Source organism: Dermacentor variabilis, chromosome 1 (assembly GCF_050947875.1).
Source record: "Dermacentor variabilis isolate Ectoservices chromosome 1, ASM5094787v1, whole genome shotgun sequence".
Taxonomy (NCBI): domain Eukaryota; kingdom Metazoa; phylum Arthropoda; class Arachnida; order Ixodida; family Ixodidae; genus Dermacentor; species Dermacentor variabilis.
In genome coordinates this window covers 222549210-222564102 of record NC_134568.1, presented here as the reverse complement: position 1 = coordinate 222564102, position 14893 = coordinate 222549210, and positions in this window count along the sequence as shown.

The following is a 14893-nucleotide window of genomic DNA, read 5'->3' as shown; positions in this document are numbered from 1 at the left end:
GATAAGGTTGTCGGCGGAAAGGACTAGCATCACCGGTGTCAATCTTATCGGCCACAACGGAAGTCTGTCCCAGCGGGCGATCCTCAATGTCACAGATGTGCGTATAACAGAAATGCGTATAATATTATGCGCGTTCGGTTCACACAGAACATCTAATACATAGATGGCGGAATCGTCGATGGGAGAAGCTTTGCCGAGCGACATGCATTTGGGGATAACTTGCGTGCTTAAACCGAAATTTAAAACCGCAAGAAATACGCGGATAGTCACAGTGGCATGAGGAACGGCAACTCTGCGTAACAGGAGAATATTAACATTGCGAGTCAGCACATAGTCACGGTCAGGAACAGATGGGAAGCACGTCAAAGGCATATACATGGAGGCTTGAGGCGGCAACCGTACGAAGTCTACAGAACACAAACAGCTGATTTTGGAGCAAAGTAGTGAATAAGCAGCTCGAGTTGAAGGAGGCCAGCAGCTCAGTCAACCAGTGCTGAATCGTCCGATAAGAAGTCGAAGCCGAAGATCAAGTCATGGGAACGCCATTCCAGAACAGCAAATAAAAAGGAACTATTGAAACAAGCAAGAGTTATTGGGGAAGTATACATGCCAAGGATAATGGACGTTGCTCCATCAGCGACCCGGATAGCACGAGATGTGGTAGGTGTAAGGACTTTCTTCAAGCGACAACGAAGACGGTTGCTCATCACCGAGACATGGGTCCAGTATCAACAAGCGCTGGGAAAACTACACCATCAACTTCTACATAGACTATATTGCGTCTGGTCGTCAGGGTGGGAGAATTTGGTGGAGACGTCGACAATGCAGCGTCACCTCAGGGAGCTGCATCTCTTAGTTTTTGGAAGGTATATGCGCCCAGGTCGGAATGACGGCGACGGGCGATGGGACTGGGGTGACCTGGACGACGGGCGACGACGTTACGGCAAACAGGACTGGTGACTGCTCGGCGACGGTGATCAATGGCGCCATGCGGTCGTAGCGTCAGTGGCGTGCAGGTTCGGCTCGGCTTGCGGCTGGATATGGCGAAAACCGCCGTCTGGACGAAGGCAGTTCGAGGACGGCATCGAGGACGAGCGGTTGCGACAGTATCGGGCGACGTGACCAACGCGGCGACAACTGAAGCAAATAGGTCGGTCATCCAGTGTTCGCCACTCCGCCATGTTGCGAGAACCTCAAGGTATCCATTGATCTTGAGTATGCATAAGCAAAAGATGTTCGGTTGGCCGGGAACTGGCCACGGCTCAAACTGACTGCAAGCCGACATTGGCGAGTTCTTGGCGCACATTAGCATGAACAGGGGGACTACATGAGTGCATGTCTCGTTGACAGGTGGGTACAGGGCCGCGGGACACATGGCTTCCAGCTCACGGCGTACCATCTGCGTCAGTTGTTCTGAGACCTCGCCACGGAGGAGGCGCCGTTTACAGCGCGGGATCGGCTTATTACCTACCACGACATCTGCACACACTACCGATTAGACCGTTTAACCTTTCCGCCACTCATGGGCAAATCCCCGCGCAGGTGTGAAGTTCTGTGGCGACAGCTGCAGACTCGCACCTTTCCCTCCCCTTACCTCCTCCACCGCATTCATCCCTCCATTTACCGTTCTCCCTCTTGTAAATTATGTGTCTCCCAAAGCAGACTTAAACCACATCATGTGGAGGTGCCCTAAGCACCCCCTTCCCCCTTTCCTCAAGCAATTAATATCTAGTGAGGAGCAGTGGGAGGCTGCCTTGCGCAGCTCGAGGCCCGGCCTTCAGGAGGCCATCCTGGAGTGGGCTGAGAGGATAGAGGAGGCCTATACTTCAAGTAGTTCTTCCCCCACCCTCTATTCCGTTGCTCCCTTCCCTTTAAAGAGGGACAAATAAAGTTTTTCATCATCATCACCATCATCTCAGGGCTGCTGCTGCCGCGAAGGAAAGTCCTGTCGGTCTTCAAAAGACGATGTTGCAGCCGTATTGGGAAGTCGTGCAAATGACTCATAAATACGACGGCTTTTCAGCTGCTCGAAACGCTTGCATTCCGTGATCATGTCATTAACTGAAGTACATTTCTTACAAATCAGTAAACTGAAGGCGTCATCGGCAAATACCTTTTAAGACATGCCCGACTTTTTCAGACTTCGGCATTTCAGCGTTCGCCTTGCAGCAGAGTGTCAGCACGTCTTGTATATAGGTGACGTAGCTTTCGGTGGACGTCTGAACTCGTGATTCTAACTCTTTCTTGGCGACGACTTTCTGACCCAGTGGTTTTCCGAAGAGATCTTGCAGCTTCTGCTTGCAGGTATACCAGTCACAGAGTTCTTCTTCGTCGTTTTGAAACAGCACTCGCACAGTTCCCGCCACGTAAAAAATTATGTTTGTGAACATCTGTCGGGTCTCATTTGTTGAGGCTGCTCACCCGCTCATACATCTCCAGCCAGTCGTCGACGTCGGCGCTATCGGTGCCGCAGAAAGTTCCTGGATCACGTGGATGTGTGAGTACAAAAGTCGACGCAATCGAGGCAGGCATTGCTGAACTAGGCACCGTCTCCTGCGACAACGGTGAAGAACCGAAGCGGCTGCCACTGCGAAGCTCCGTTCCGAGTCGTTACCCAGCACCTCCACCAAATGTTACGAAGAGGAAGCCCGATGCACAAATGTATTTACAGCTATTTACGGGATGGAAAGTTAGTGGTAATCGCGCAGGCTAGTACAAAGGTCACAGCTCCAGGAGACAGTCTATCACTTCCTCTTCGTCTCCCTCTTGCGCGCCCGGTCCTGTCCAAATGCACTGTAACAATATCTTTAGCCCCGTATGCGCTGGCGGACTTGGTCTGGTGCATCTATTTGGGCGACAGATTGTTTGTCGTTTCTTCTTTTTTCGTTATATTTCACACGCAATACTACGACCATTTGTAGAAGTTTTAGTCAATGCTTTACCCGACGTGGCAGTTTCATCCTAATATTGTTAGCGTCTTTGTTTGTGGGGTTTAAGTATGAATTATATGTTGCTGGGCTATCCCTCTCGTTTTGGTTTTCTGCTGAATATCTCTATACAGTGTCGAGAAAACGACCGTTTGAAGATTTAATATTAATAATTTTCCAAACTCCCCTTACCACTCTACATTCTTTAGTCTGCTAGGGCATGAGGTATTTGAGCGAGTCCGCAAGCTGCGTTTATCCCCATGTACAAAATCATTTTTCCTTAAATTGTATCGTACCTTTGGACGCATTCGAAACTATGGAGCAAAGTTGTAAAGATGCAATATTATTTTGCAATGTTCTTCAAAGGACTCTTAAGAAAGACTTCATTTTGAATCAGCATACCAACCGATACTTGATTGCACCCAACGCAGAACACGTGCCATTTGAATTGTTTTTCCTAATTTGTATACATAGCTTATGGAATACACGCAAGTTGGGCTGAAACGGAGAACATGCTTGTCTGTATTATTATTGATCTGATGATGAATTATGCATGATGCAATAAATACCATGTAAGAAAGAAAAAAAACATTCGTGGCGCAGCTCGCTAAAGCACCGGGTCATTTTGCTTGAGATACCCGTGTGACGTGGGTTCAATACCGCCCAGCACGGTATAGCTCTTAAAGGCTTTGAAGATGTCGGGGTATAAACGAATAAAGATACCCAGCTGGTCGCAAAGCAAAAACTGCGTGAAGTAGTCCAAAAATGTTGCTCGCATTAAAAGCATATGCGATTAGACGAGCCACTTTACGCATGCTTCTTGGGGGAGAATCTGGTGCTTAAAACACAGGAACGCTAATCGCGACAGTGTGTGCAGTTAGATTCCTCGTTTGATGAAAATAAACGGGAAACATTTGTAAGATGGAATATCAGTGAATGGATAGTCTCTACACGTCTTAATACGGTGTCATCGCAAATGGCGCAAACGCGTTGTGAAGCGTCTGAACGCTCGTGTAAACGTATCCGTCAGAAAAAACATGGGCTGTTCTCTTATGTACCTATTACGTGTAATTGTAATTAGTGTCCCGCCGTTCCTTTTTGCTCTGCGGGCACATGAAGTGTTAACCATTAGGAAGTTCGCAGCACGTATAACAAATGTCAAAAGTATGCAAGCCACATGGAATATAGCTGCTGGTAAACTGAGGCCACGTAGTTGGACCTTTGTAGTATGGTCAGCGTTCAAACGCTGTGGTGACATGCATACCATTGACTCTACTGGCATAAATATTCTGACAGCTAAAGTACATTTTCTTTCATGACCAATGCTTGAGTTTAAAAATAGGCACATAGTAAACACGACGAGGACACTATAATTTTAATTTTCCGCGAATCCTTATGTTCATGCTTTCGACGTACTTTCACTTTACGGAACAGGCAACTCGGAGCCTAATAAAAATATATATATACGTATATAGAAGGACAAAAATTATCTGGTTTACTGTTTTTTCTGGACAGCTCCCGGTTTCGACAAAGCGGCTTTGTTGCAAGATATAGAAATGACAGCACAAAGACCCGCTTCGTTAACACTCAGTAGTAGTCTTCACTCCCGTTTAATATACAATGACGAACTTTTGTTCTTTCACGTCTTGTTGACGTAGGCGCAGATAATGAGAAACGCGACCCTCATTACTTTGAAGAGTCCTTGTTCGCTCAGGACAAGAGCATTTTTCTTTCCTCTTCGCTAATCGTACTCCCCCTCCCCACTTCCCTTTAAACCCTTGTCCGTGCCTCGAGTGAGGAGGAGGCTACGTTAAATATGGAGGAGCGAGGTTGCTTATAGTCGGTCGCCGGCGCTGGCGCAAGGCAGAACCAGGGGATGGTCGAAACTTCTCAACGCTGATTGGCCCGGAGAAGGAACCGCGCGCGCAGCAGGAGGCAGGAGAGAGTCGCTCGCTCGGTCGGCAAACAAGTTTCCTCATCTTGCCGGATATATAGGCCGTTCCTCCCCCGGTCGTCGGCGAGGCGAGACAATAAGGCGCTTAATTAAACATTCGCCCCGGACGAGCACGACGACGACGACATCGGCGGTGTGTTCCCTGAGCACACGACGACACGCGGCGAGCAGCTCTCGCCGGAAGGCTCCTGCGCGTTCGGTCGCGCGTGCGCCGACTCGACGGCCGTCGAGGCCGCCGCTTCATCACGCACGCCACTGTGGAAGGTTCGAGCGAAAGTTCGACACCGACCTGGGCGGCAGGGACAGCGCTGTAGGACAGGGAGCAGCGGAAGACAGTGCTCCCTTAATAAGCCGCTATCTGCACAGAAGTGCGGTGACAAAGACATGACAAGTTAAGGACAGGGCAAATAGCAGACGACTTCGGTCGGCGACGGCGGCGCCAGAGTGAAAAGGCCATGAGTCGCGTGTCGCGACAGAGATTGCCTCGCCGACGAACGCTTCAAGTTTGTGTTCGTCTGTTCACTCACACACACGCACGCACACAAGAGAGAGCCCCTTGCGGTGTACGTACGTGTGGTTGGCAGTGGGCGCACTTGGGCGTAATTATGTTGGCAAACACAAAGCCACAAGTGCCGCATACCGAGGTGCGTCCACTCGGAGTGCCTAACGCGTCCAGGTTAAGGTTCAGCAAGACGAGAGCAATGAAGGAAGATGAGAGCTAGCGGTAGAAATGCCATTCTTAAGCCAGGTTAGAGAGAGAAAGAAGTGTACATCTTTACTTAAAAACAGATAAGTTTGCCGACGTAGAAGTGTTCGCCTGCGTTCTACTCTGCATGAACGGGGATGAGGAAGGAAAGAGAAAGGCCTTAGAAGAAGGAGGGCGCAAGGAAGTGGGAAAAAAAGAATTGTAAATAAACCTTCTGTTACGGTTATACCCATTAGCACGTGTCCTTTTCGAGAATTCTGCAAGTTACGTTATGGTGTGGACTGCTGACTACAACATTCCGTTCTTCAGCAATGTACTTACTTCTCACATTGACTGGTAAGGCGACAAACAATGTAAGCGGAGAAAGAAAAAAAATCAAGCGGCTACAGTCGACTCGCATGGACGCATATATATTCGTCGTATCCGGCAGTGCACATGTTTTAAAACATGATAAATCACTAGTCACCAATTCAACATTGACGGCTCCTGTGTAAAATCAATAGATAAATTCGTAAATTGAAGTGTTTCTCAGCGTCATTAAGAATGGCGTTCTCGATGCACGATATTCTGCAGACCTGCTCCAGTCCGTTTCCTTAAATGTCAGTACAGTACCGGCGCAGTACAGCGTCCGCAGAAAGTGCTCCTTGAGCCTCGGGCGAGGCGGCTTTTCACATTCAAGGACTTGATGACGCTGGAAATGAACGCCTTGAGTTCTAGTTATCCAATGTCCAGTTCGTTAAGAGGGAGATATTTTGACATGAGTATTGGTAAGTAAATTTCGCGTGTTCGATGTAGTGAATAATATCCGGGCTTGGTTACATTCGAATTCGCCTGTACTTACAAAACTTTGTGTGTTTACAGCTGCCAACTTCCGCAATGCGGCCGTTGTACGCAAGTCGATACAATAACAGCTCCAAACTCGTTCAATCTCATTCAGTTACAACAAAATAACAGCGATAGCTCTCTCCTTCTCTCATCTTTCTTGTTTCCCTTTTGCTGGCTCTGCTTCACCTAAAAAATATATGAGGTGCAACATACACTGCCCATACTGCGTCATGTGCCACTGAAAACTCTTCCAACCGGTTAACTTCCTGTGTGACTCATATCCGAGAGACAGTGAGACTGCTGAAAGTGTAATTTACCAAGGATATGAGTCGACCTGCCTATTTTGAATAAATTGGCCACAAAGGGTGTATGTTGTTGGTTTATAGACCCATCGCTTCGGAAAATCGCGTTGTGTAAAGCGTAAAGTTCAGGCGGCAGCACTGGGTCGCACATAAACGCGACACTTGTTTTCGACGCGTCGGCCGTCCTTTCACTGCGAAGACGGTTGTTTGTCGGAAGTGCTACAAACTCCACCACGTGAGCGGCGTATGCTGCACGTCGAATGTCTGCCGCCAGAGTTCCGAGTCGCGGAGCTCGGACGCCTGCGCTGCAACTGAATTTAAGAGCATCAACTTCAAGGGCCCCTATGATGACTCATAGGGAGATTGTCCAACAATTAAGAGCGAGCTGAAAGTACTCGGGTAGATGGGAGGCCGCCTACAGAGCGCGAAGGCGTCGTGCCTGCCAAAGACTGTCTTATAGGAAAGTCGTTGCAGCCATAGAAGAAAAGTCTTGCTCCCCTAGTGTTCGTCATCTATTCTCCAAAACCACAATCCGCACCAAAACTACGACTAGTGAAGCTGTGATCACTGCTACTGAAAAAGAGGTGGCCTGCGATACCGCGTTCACACCCGCCTGCGGTACAGCAGCGCACAGTAGGCTCCTGACATCCTGCACCCGCGGCATACCGCGAATTTCTGCCAAAAGTAGCAAGTGATTGCAACACTGAAGTACCTCATTAATGTCGCTTCTGCGTTGTCCAACCACAATGGCTCGTTCACCGTCACCGTTTCAAAAGGAAGTCGGTGGAACCCAGTTGGCCACGGACAAAAGCTCTGAATTTCATTTCTTCGTCCACACGAATTTGACAATCATTACAAACTACTACAAACCGAAGCTACGGATAGGTCCTTTGCGGTCAAGTTATGGACCTTTTGCATCATCAACCTGTAACCACGGCACCAAAGTCATCGTCTGCATTCACTGTGGACACATGTATGTGTTCAAACTAGTACAAGTTCACAACTACCTGTATGCCTGCATGACCGTAAAAAAGCAAGAACCTGGCATTTACTCTCGTAGGTGCTTCCTTATCCCCGTTCAGACGCATTTTCATGAGCCAAGAAACAAAGGGAGAAGACGAAAAATCAGAAAATATAAAGAGGACAAGAAAACACGGGGAAGCTGTGGAAGAAATAAAAGAAAAAGAATTGAGAAAATAACAAAGTATCCTAATATGAAAACGAAATATATGAAAGAAGAAGAAATGCAAAAATGCACGCGGAGCTAAGTGGCCAACGGGCATTATTATTATTATTATTATTATTATTATTATTATTATTATTATTATTATTATTATTATTATTATTATTATATACCCGGTTTTCATCTGATTATTTCCTTTTTTCTCCAAACACAAAACGTTTACTTTTAAACTCCAACGCTCAAATTGTTAACTCCCTTGTTATTATTATTATTTTTATGCACCTAATTGAACCACTCGATTCTTGGCCAATCCACCACTGTGGATATGTGGCACGGCCACTCGGGACAACAACAACAACGAAAGGACACGTAGCAGAAGAGCACGTAGCAGAAGGACGCGTAGCCTACAACTACGCTCTAGGACGACGGGCGGCAGAACGAGCTGGAGGCCGAACTTAACGGAGGGTTCGTGGAGACGGCAACAACGTAGTGGAAGATGCGCTTCAGCTGCCGCGGCTGCGACCCGTGAGCTGAGCGGGCGCCCCAACAGAGACCGCAGCTACAGACGGATGGCACCGTCTCCAAGACTCCCTGCGGCTACGATCCACAGGCTAGCGGAGTCGGCCGGGTGATCCAAGCGCCTCGGTCACCCCACCTCCACCGCCCTGACCGCCTGACCAGGTCATCCATGGGCTGAACGTCGGACAGAGCCTGGCTCAGGGCGGGGGACGTCGACCGACAGCTTGTACTGGTGGACTGGGCGGAGAAGGCCAAGCAGGTCCAGGGCCCTACTTGAGCCCGAACCCTCAGCCACCTCCCCCCTTCCCCTCCCCGTTTCAATAAAGTTTATCCACCATCAGCGACGTCGTATCCAGGGCACATCGGTGGGCCTATCGACGTGTCGTCGGAAGCAGTGACGACGAGATGACGTGGCCGCATCAGTGGACTCAATGTAAATATTTTTGACTTATCAATGCATCGTATCTGAGGACTTTGGGGAATGTGGGCTATTAGGTCGCGCTGTGCGGTTTGTGTTGAGTTGTTTCCATTGATTTTTTTTATTTATTATAAATGTTCGTCTTATACCTGCGACATGTCCCTGTCTGTATTTAGTTTGCCGAAATTCGTGACAACCATCGGCTTTGTGAGAACGAGAAATGTCCTAGCTGCGACACCTGGTCAGTCAACAATTATCGGATAGTTTAATGTGCACCATTCATCCGTGAGGAGCACCAAAATAGACTTCAGTGAAAGAAGCGCTGTCTCCTTTCGCCGAGTCGGTGCGCTGCAGCGCGGGAGTCGACATTGCACGCTCGTCACAGCTCTCACCACGAAGTTTGTTGTTTAAACCACGGTAGGCCCCACATTTCTACGAGTTTTCGCTTATAGGAGCTGCTTATACTTAGCGTTTATTTCGCGCTGTCTAACATGTAGCATCCGATGATTTTCAGACCTGGCAGCGACCACATGGCACGTACATGGCGGCGACCACATGCCTATACTACCTTAATATTAATGGTTTTGCGAAGTGTAGTTGAAATAACGGTTTTCGTCGAATAGACTGTTATGCGTTTAGTTTACTTATGAAGGAAGCACGTCAAAGCAGCCACTCTTCAATCTTAGAAAATCCGATCGCACCAAAGACCATTCAAGCTACCTTTCGCACGATATACGACGTTCGATGAGCAATTACAGCGGCTTTTATGCCATCCGCTGGAGGGCGTAAAATAGATGAAAACGCACCAAATCGACCCACGATATTAAAGAGGCCAGGCGCACTCATAAGTTCATGCAGTTTCTTATTGACATATTCCAAGTGCGTCGCTGGAAATTGTTCTCCAAATGGCTTGGTCCAAGTAAGCATATTTAACACGTCTGGCAGACTGTGCAAGGTCTTCAAATGCCCCCTCCACAGCACGGCCTTTGCAAGTATCTTGCCCTTCATCGGGTGTCACGTGAAGCTGACGTAGCTATAAGGTGTCGGCGCAAGGTTAGCAGGCTCAGGATCAAACTCTGCTATAATATTTCTCATTGTCGTGTTCACGTGTTTTGCGCATGGATGTTTTCTTTTGCGCGGAACAAATTAACTTTTCGCTGGTTTTGTGCCAGCACTTTTCATCGCCGATCTGATCATGAACTCCAGGCTTCAAGACAACGGTCCAAAAAGTTTAAATGATCTTGGCAAGAAGGATCGGTCATTCATAAAAAAAAAATGAGCCGCCTTGTCCCTGGCAAGTCTCCGTTACACGCAACATCGTACTATCCAGTTTCACCAGGCAGCTGCATTGGGAAGGCTGTTGCAAACATGACCACGAACACGCCTAGAATGATATCTCGGACGCCACTTCTCTCCAGAAACTCTGACTGGTTTTAAAAACGGCCAATCGTTAACTGACAATGTAGTTGATCTTGTGACGTAAGTGCTATCTGTGCAGCATGCTAGGCATGCCGCCAGGCAAACCTCTTTAGGATTCATTAAAGAGTTCTCTCTCTCTCAGTGCAATAACGGAAGTGCGTGAAACGAATCATTTTTTTCTATTTCTAAACTTCGAAGGAGCTCATGACAATGTTCATCAAACTCGTCACGCTCATGCTTCATATCGAAGACTCGTCCACTCTAACACAACATAATTCAAAAGGTCATGATAAAGGCATTATTGTTTTTTTAATAACATGATAGTACAGTACAGGTTCGCGCCTTCAGGTTCATAGGCTTCTCCTCGTCATGTGGCAAACAAAATAAAATCAGGAAAAGCATTGAGAAACACTGAACACAGCCAAAAAGCACGAAAACAGAAAAATTCTGCGCAGGAGTCCAGAAAACAGGTATTTTATACCTGCACAAAGGAGGTCCCGAAGCTTTCTCCGGAAAAAAGTGTTTTTTGGCTGCCTCGTACGTCCATCGCATCAACGGCCAAGCGATCACAAACAAAAGAACGCACGATGATTTCTCGGGATCATCATCGACAGAGGCTTATCCTACAGCCTCGTGTTATATCACTTAAAAAAACGGAGGGCTCGAGACGACTGTTCATTTTCTCATTTCTTGGTGTGAAGTCCTGAAGCACTTGCCGTGGTGACTCAGTCGCTACGGCGTTATGCTGATGAGCACGAGGTCGTGGGTGCAATTCACGGCCACGGCCGTGGCGGCTGCATTCTCACGGGGCCAAAATGCACAAGCGCTCGTGTACTTAGATTTGGGTGCACGTTTAAAAAACCGTAGTCAAAAATAATCCGGAGCCCTCCACTGCGGCGTCTTCATAACCCACTGTGCATTTTCGGGACGCTAAAGCCTGAAATATTACTTTTTAAGTCCTGACGCGCATCTGTGCAGTCGATGTTACAACTTAAAAATTCCCTATTTCTGGGTTTCCTATGGTGCACTACACATGCGTTGGGATTCAGAAAGACTTGCGCGACTAACATTCGTGCGCTTCAGAGCATCCAAACTCAAGAACTCCGGATTCCCGATACGTGCATCTACGGTGGCCGTCGTTCGTGATCACCTGATCACTGCGTAGTACGTTTCTATTAACACAGTGAGAGCGCATTATGCACCTTGCACGGCTGCCGTCACATCATCTGGCCTGCCTGCGTGCAATCAGAACGTGTATTACATTTGACAACGTCATCGCAGAGCACCATGCCTGCCTTGCCTGCCTTGCCTGCCTTGCCTGCCATCAGGATTTACGCATGCTATAAGGCTGTCGTCACTTTTGTAGTTCAAAAGATCAGTGATGGGTCCAGCAATTGCCGCAAAATTTTGAACAAAACGACGAAAGTACTACCATAGCCCTACAAAACTTCGAAATTTTTCGACTGTCTTCGGGACCGGAAAGGCTCGGACAGCGCGAGTTTTGTCGGGATCAGGTTGTACCCCGCAAACGTCGACGAGATGGCCCATGCAGCACAGTGATTCAGCGGCGGCCAAAATGACATTTTGACGAGTTTAGTTGCAGCTTCGCCTTTCGAAAAACATCAGGTATAGTTGCTAGACGATCAAAGTGAGTGTCGAACATTGGCGAGAAGGCGATGACGTCGTCGCGGTAGCAGAGACAAGTGGACAATATAAAACCTTGGAGCAAGGAGTCCACCATACGCTCAAAGTAGCCGGAGCGTTGCATAATCCAAAGGGTATCATTTTAAATTGGTATAGGCCATCGGGCGTTATGAACGCGGTCTTTTCTCTGTCCATATCATCAACAGCAATCTGCCAGTATCCAGAACGAAGATCAATAGAAGAGAAATAGCTGGAACAATGGAGGCAGTCAAGGGCATGGTCTATACGTGGGAGGACGCAGATATCTTTCTCCGTAATTTTGTTCAGATGACGGTAGTCTATACAGAAGCGCACATGCCATCCTTCTTCTTAAACAACACCACAGGTGACACTGAGGGACTCGAAGAAGGCTCAATGATGTGTTTATCAAGCATTTTGTTCATTTCACTTTAAGTTACTCGGCGTTCCGACGCAGAAACTCGATATGGTCGTCAGTGAATAGGCGTAGCATCACCAGTATGAATAAAATGCTTGACCGCGAGCGCCTGGCCTAAAGGCCGATCGTTGAAGTCGAAAAGGTCTCGGTAAGACGATAAAACTTTGTAAAGGTCTTCAGCCTACGTAGAGGACAGGTGCGCTGCAACCATTTTTTTTTATGCTAGGATCGAGGCCCGAGGCTGACGTGAGAGGCCCGCTAAGCTCGGAAAAATCATCGGTTGATAAAGCCGCCACTTGGTGGTCACCGAGAGAATCAACGTTGGCAAGGCAAATACCTTGCGGTAAAATTTGCTTAACGTTAACCAAAGTTAAGGATAGACATGCGAGTCCGGTTAGCACTATTGGTAAGAACACCGTGAGGCACAGTGACGTCATACTGCGATGAAATGTCGGGCAAAGGAGTGACTTCCTACTCGCCATCAGGAACAGGTGGGTAAGACGAAAGTTCAATGTAAGCTAGTGGCTTTGGTGGCAGGCGACTGAAACCGATGGGGCGTAAGCTGCACTGGGGTGTGAGGCAATGTTCTGCGAGAATCGGCAACGCAAGGTGAAGTGTACTAGCAGAGCCGTCAATAAGAGCCGAATGCGCGGATTAAGTCCCAAAATTAAGTCGTGGGGGCAATGGGAAATCAAGGTGAAGAGAACAGGAGTGTGGCGGCCGGCGATGGTGACACGTGCCGTGCACATGCCGACGATAGGGACATTACCGTCATCCGCAACGCGGACGACTCGTGCCGACGCTGGGGTGACGAGCGTTCTGAGTCGTCATCGGTAGGCAGCACTCATAATAGAAATATAGGCTCCTGTATCGATCAGTGCAGTGAAAGGAGAGCCGTCAACGTCAAGAAGGTTTTGGTTCGTAGGTAATGTGAGCAGACGATTTGATGGCAGGGTCGACAACGCAGCTTCACACCTCCAGAAGCTGCAGTACCTAGTTTTCCGGCTGGGTGCGGGCAGCGACAGGCGGCGAAGAGAAGCGACGGGGTAGGGACGAACGAGACTGACGGCGTCGAGGTGAAGGTGAGTGGCCTTAGCGAAGGTTCGGAGCTGGGGCATCAGCGGCACTGGGTTCATGGCGGGTGGCATAGGGAGCAGGAGGTCCAGAGGTTCGGGAATAAGAGCCGGCGTATGTTCGAGTGGATGGTGGTCATCGGTTGCGCCAGTGACGAGCGGAGTGGCCGATGCGTCAGCAGCGGAAGCAGACAGGCTTGTCATCTGGGGTGCGCCATTCGAACGGGTTGTTTTGTGTAGCGGAAAAGGACTGCCGAAGACGAGGAGGGCGGCTAGAGCACCGGGGAACGCTGGGTTGAGTCGACGAACACATGGAGTTGAGACCCATGTTCTCGAATTCATGTCTGACAAAGGCCTGAATCATCGCAATCGTGGTTGCTGGCGGATCGGGAAGCGTCGCGGAAAAGGATGGCGAACAGGCGGCCTCGAGCTTGCTGCGACCAATGTGGGTTCCATCGTCACAGGTAGTGGGCTGACGCGGTCGACGCTCACATGTCTACGTAGCAGCAGTATTGGGTAGCGGTGCGATGCGCTGTGTGATACGCGGCTCTTAGCTGGTTCAAGGCGGCTGCATTCGTTTATGATGGCGTCGATAGTCGACACCCTGCCGAAAACAAGCAAATTGAAAGCGTCGTCCGCGATTCCTTTTAGTATATTTTGATCTGCTTCAGAAATCGTGTCGTCTTCTTTGCGACAAAGAGCCACGACGTCTTTGATGTATGAAATGTACGACTGTACACTTCATGCATACCTTGCATACCTTGTGTTCTCGTGTTCAGATATCTGAACACGAGTCGCAAGAGCCTTTCTCGCGGCAACCTTGCGCCCAAAGGGGTCGCCAAACAGTTCGCGTAGCTTTTCCTTGAAAATGTCCCAGCTGGTGACCTCGTCTTCGTGCGTTTGGAGCCATACGCGTGGGGTGCTGCTGAGATAAAAGATGACATTGGCGAGCATAACCGTTGGGTCCCACTTGTTATCAGCACTGACGCGTTCATAGAGCTTGGTCCATTCTGCAACGTCGTGTCCCTCCAGGCCAGAAAACACACCAGGGTTTCGATGGTGTGCAACCGTGACCATTTGAGCTGTCTCACGAGCCGCAGCCGTTGCTGATGCAGTATCTTCACCGGGAGCCATGGTGACAAGCTCGATGTACCGACCACTGTGCCACTCCTTGGCGAGGACGGCGATCGCAAACTTCAAAATGTTACGTGTGGAAAGACACAGACAAAATATACTATTTACGCTGTATCTACACTGGAGCCAGTTAGGTTTGTTTTGTTGCCTACGGATATGGCTCAACCCACTAGGGGGGATCGGCCATGAATCGTGCGGTAGTAAGAAAAATGGGAAGAATACTTAAATACAAGTTTGTAAATTAAAGGTGATATACCGCCAGGCAGACACACGCCCGCGCCAAGAGCCCAAACACCTCATTGTATTTTTCACGGAGGCTCGTCTCTTAAGCATCTGTTGATGCTATCGTAACA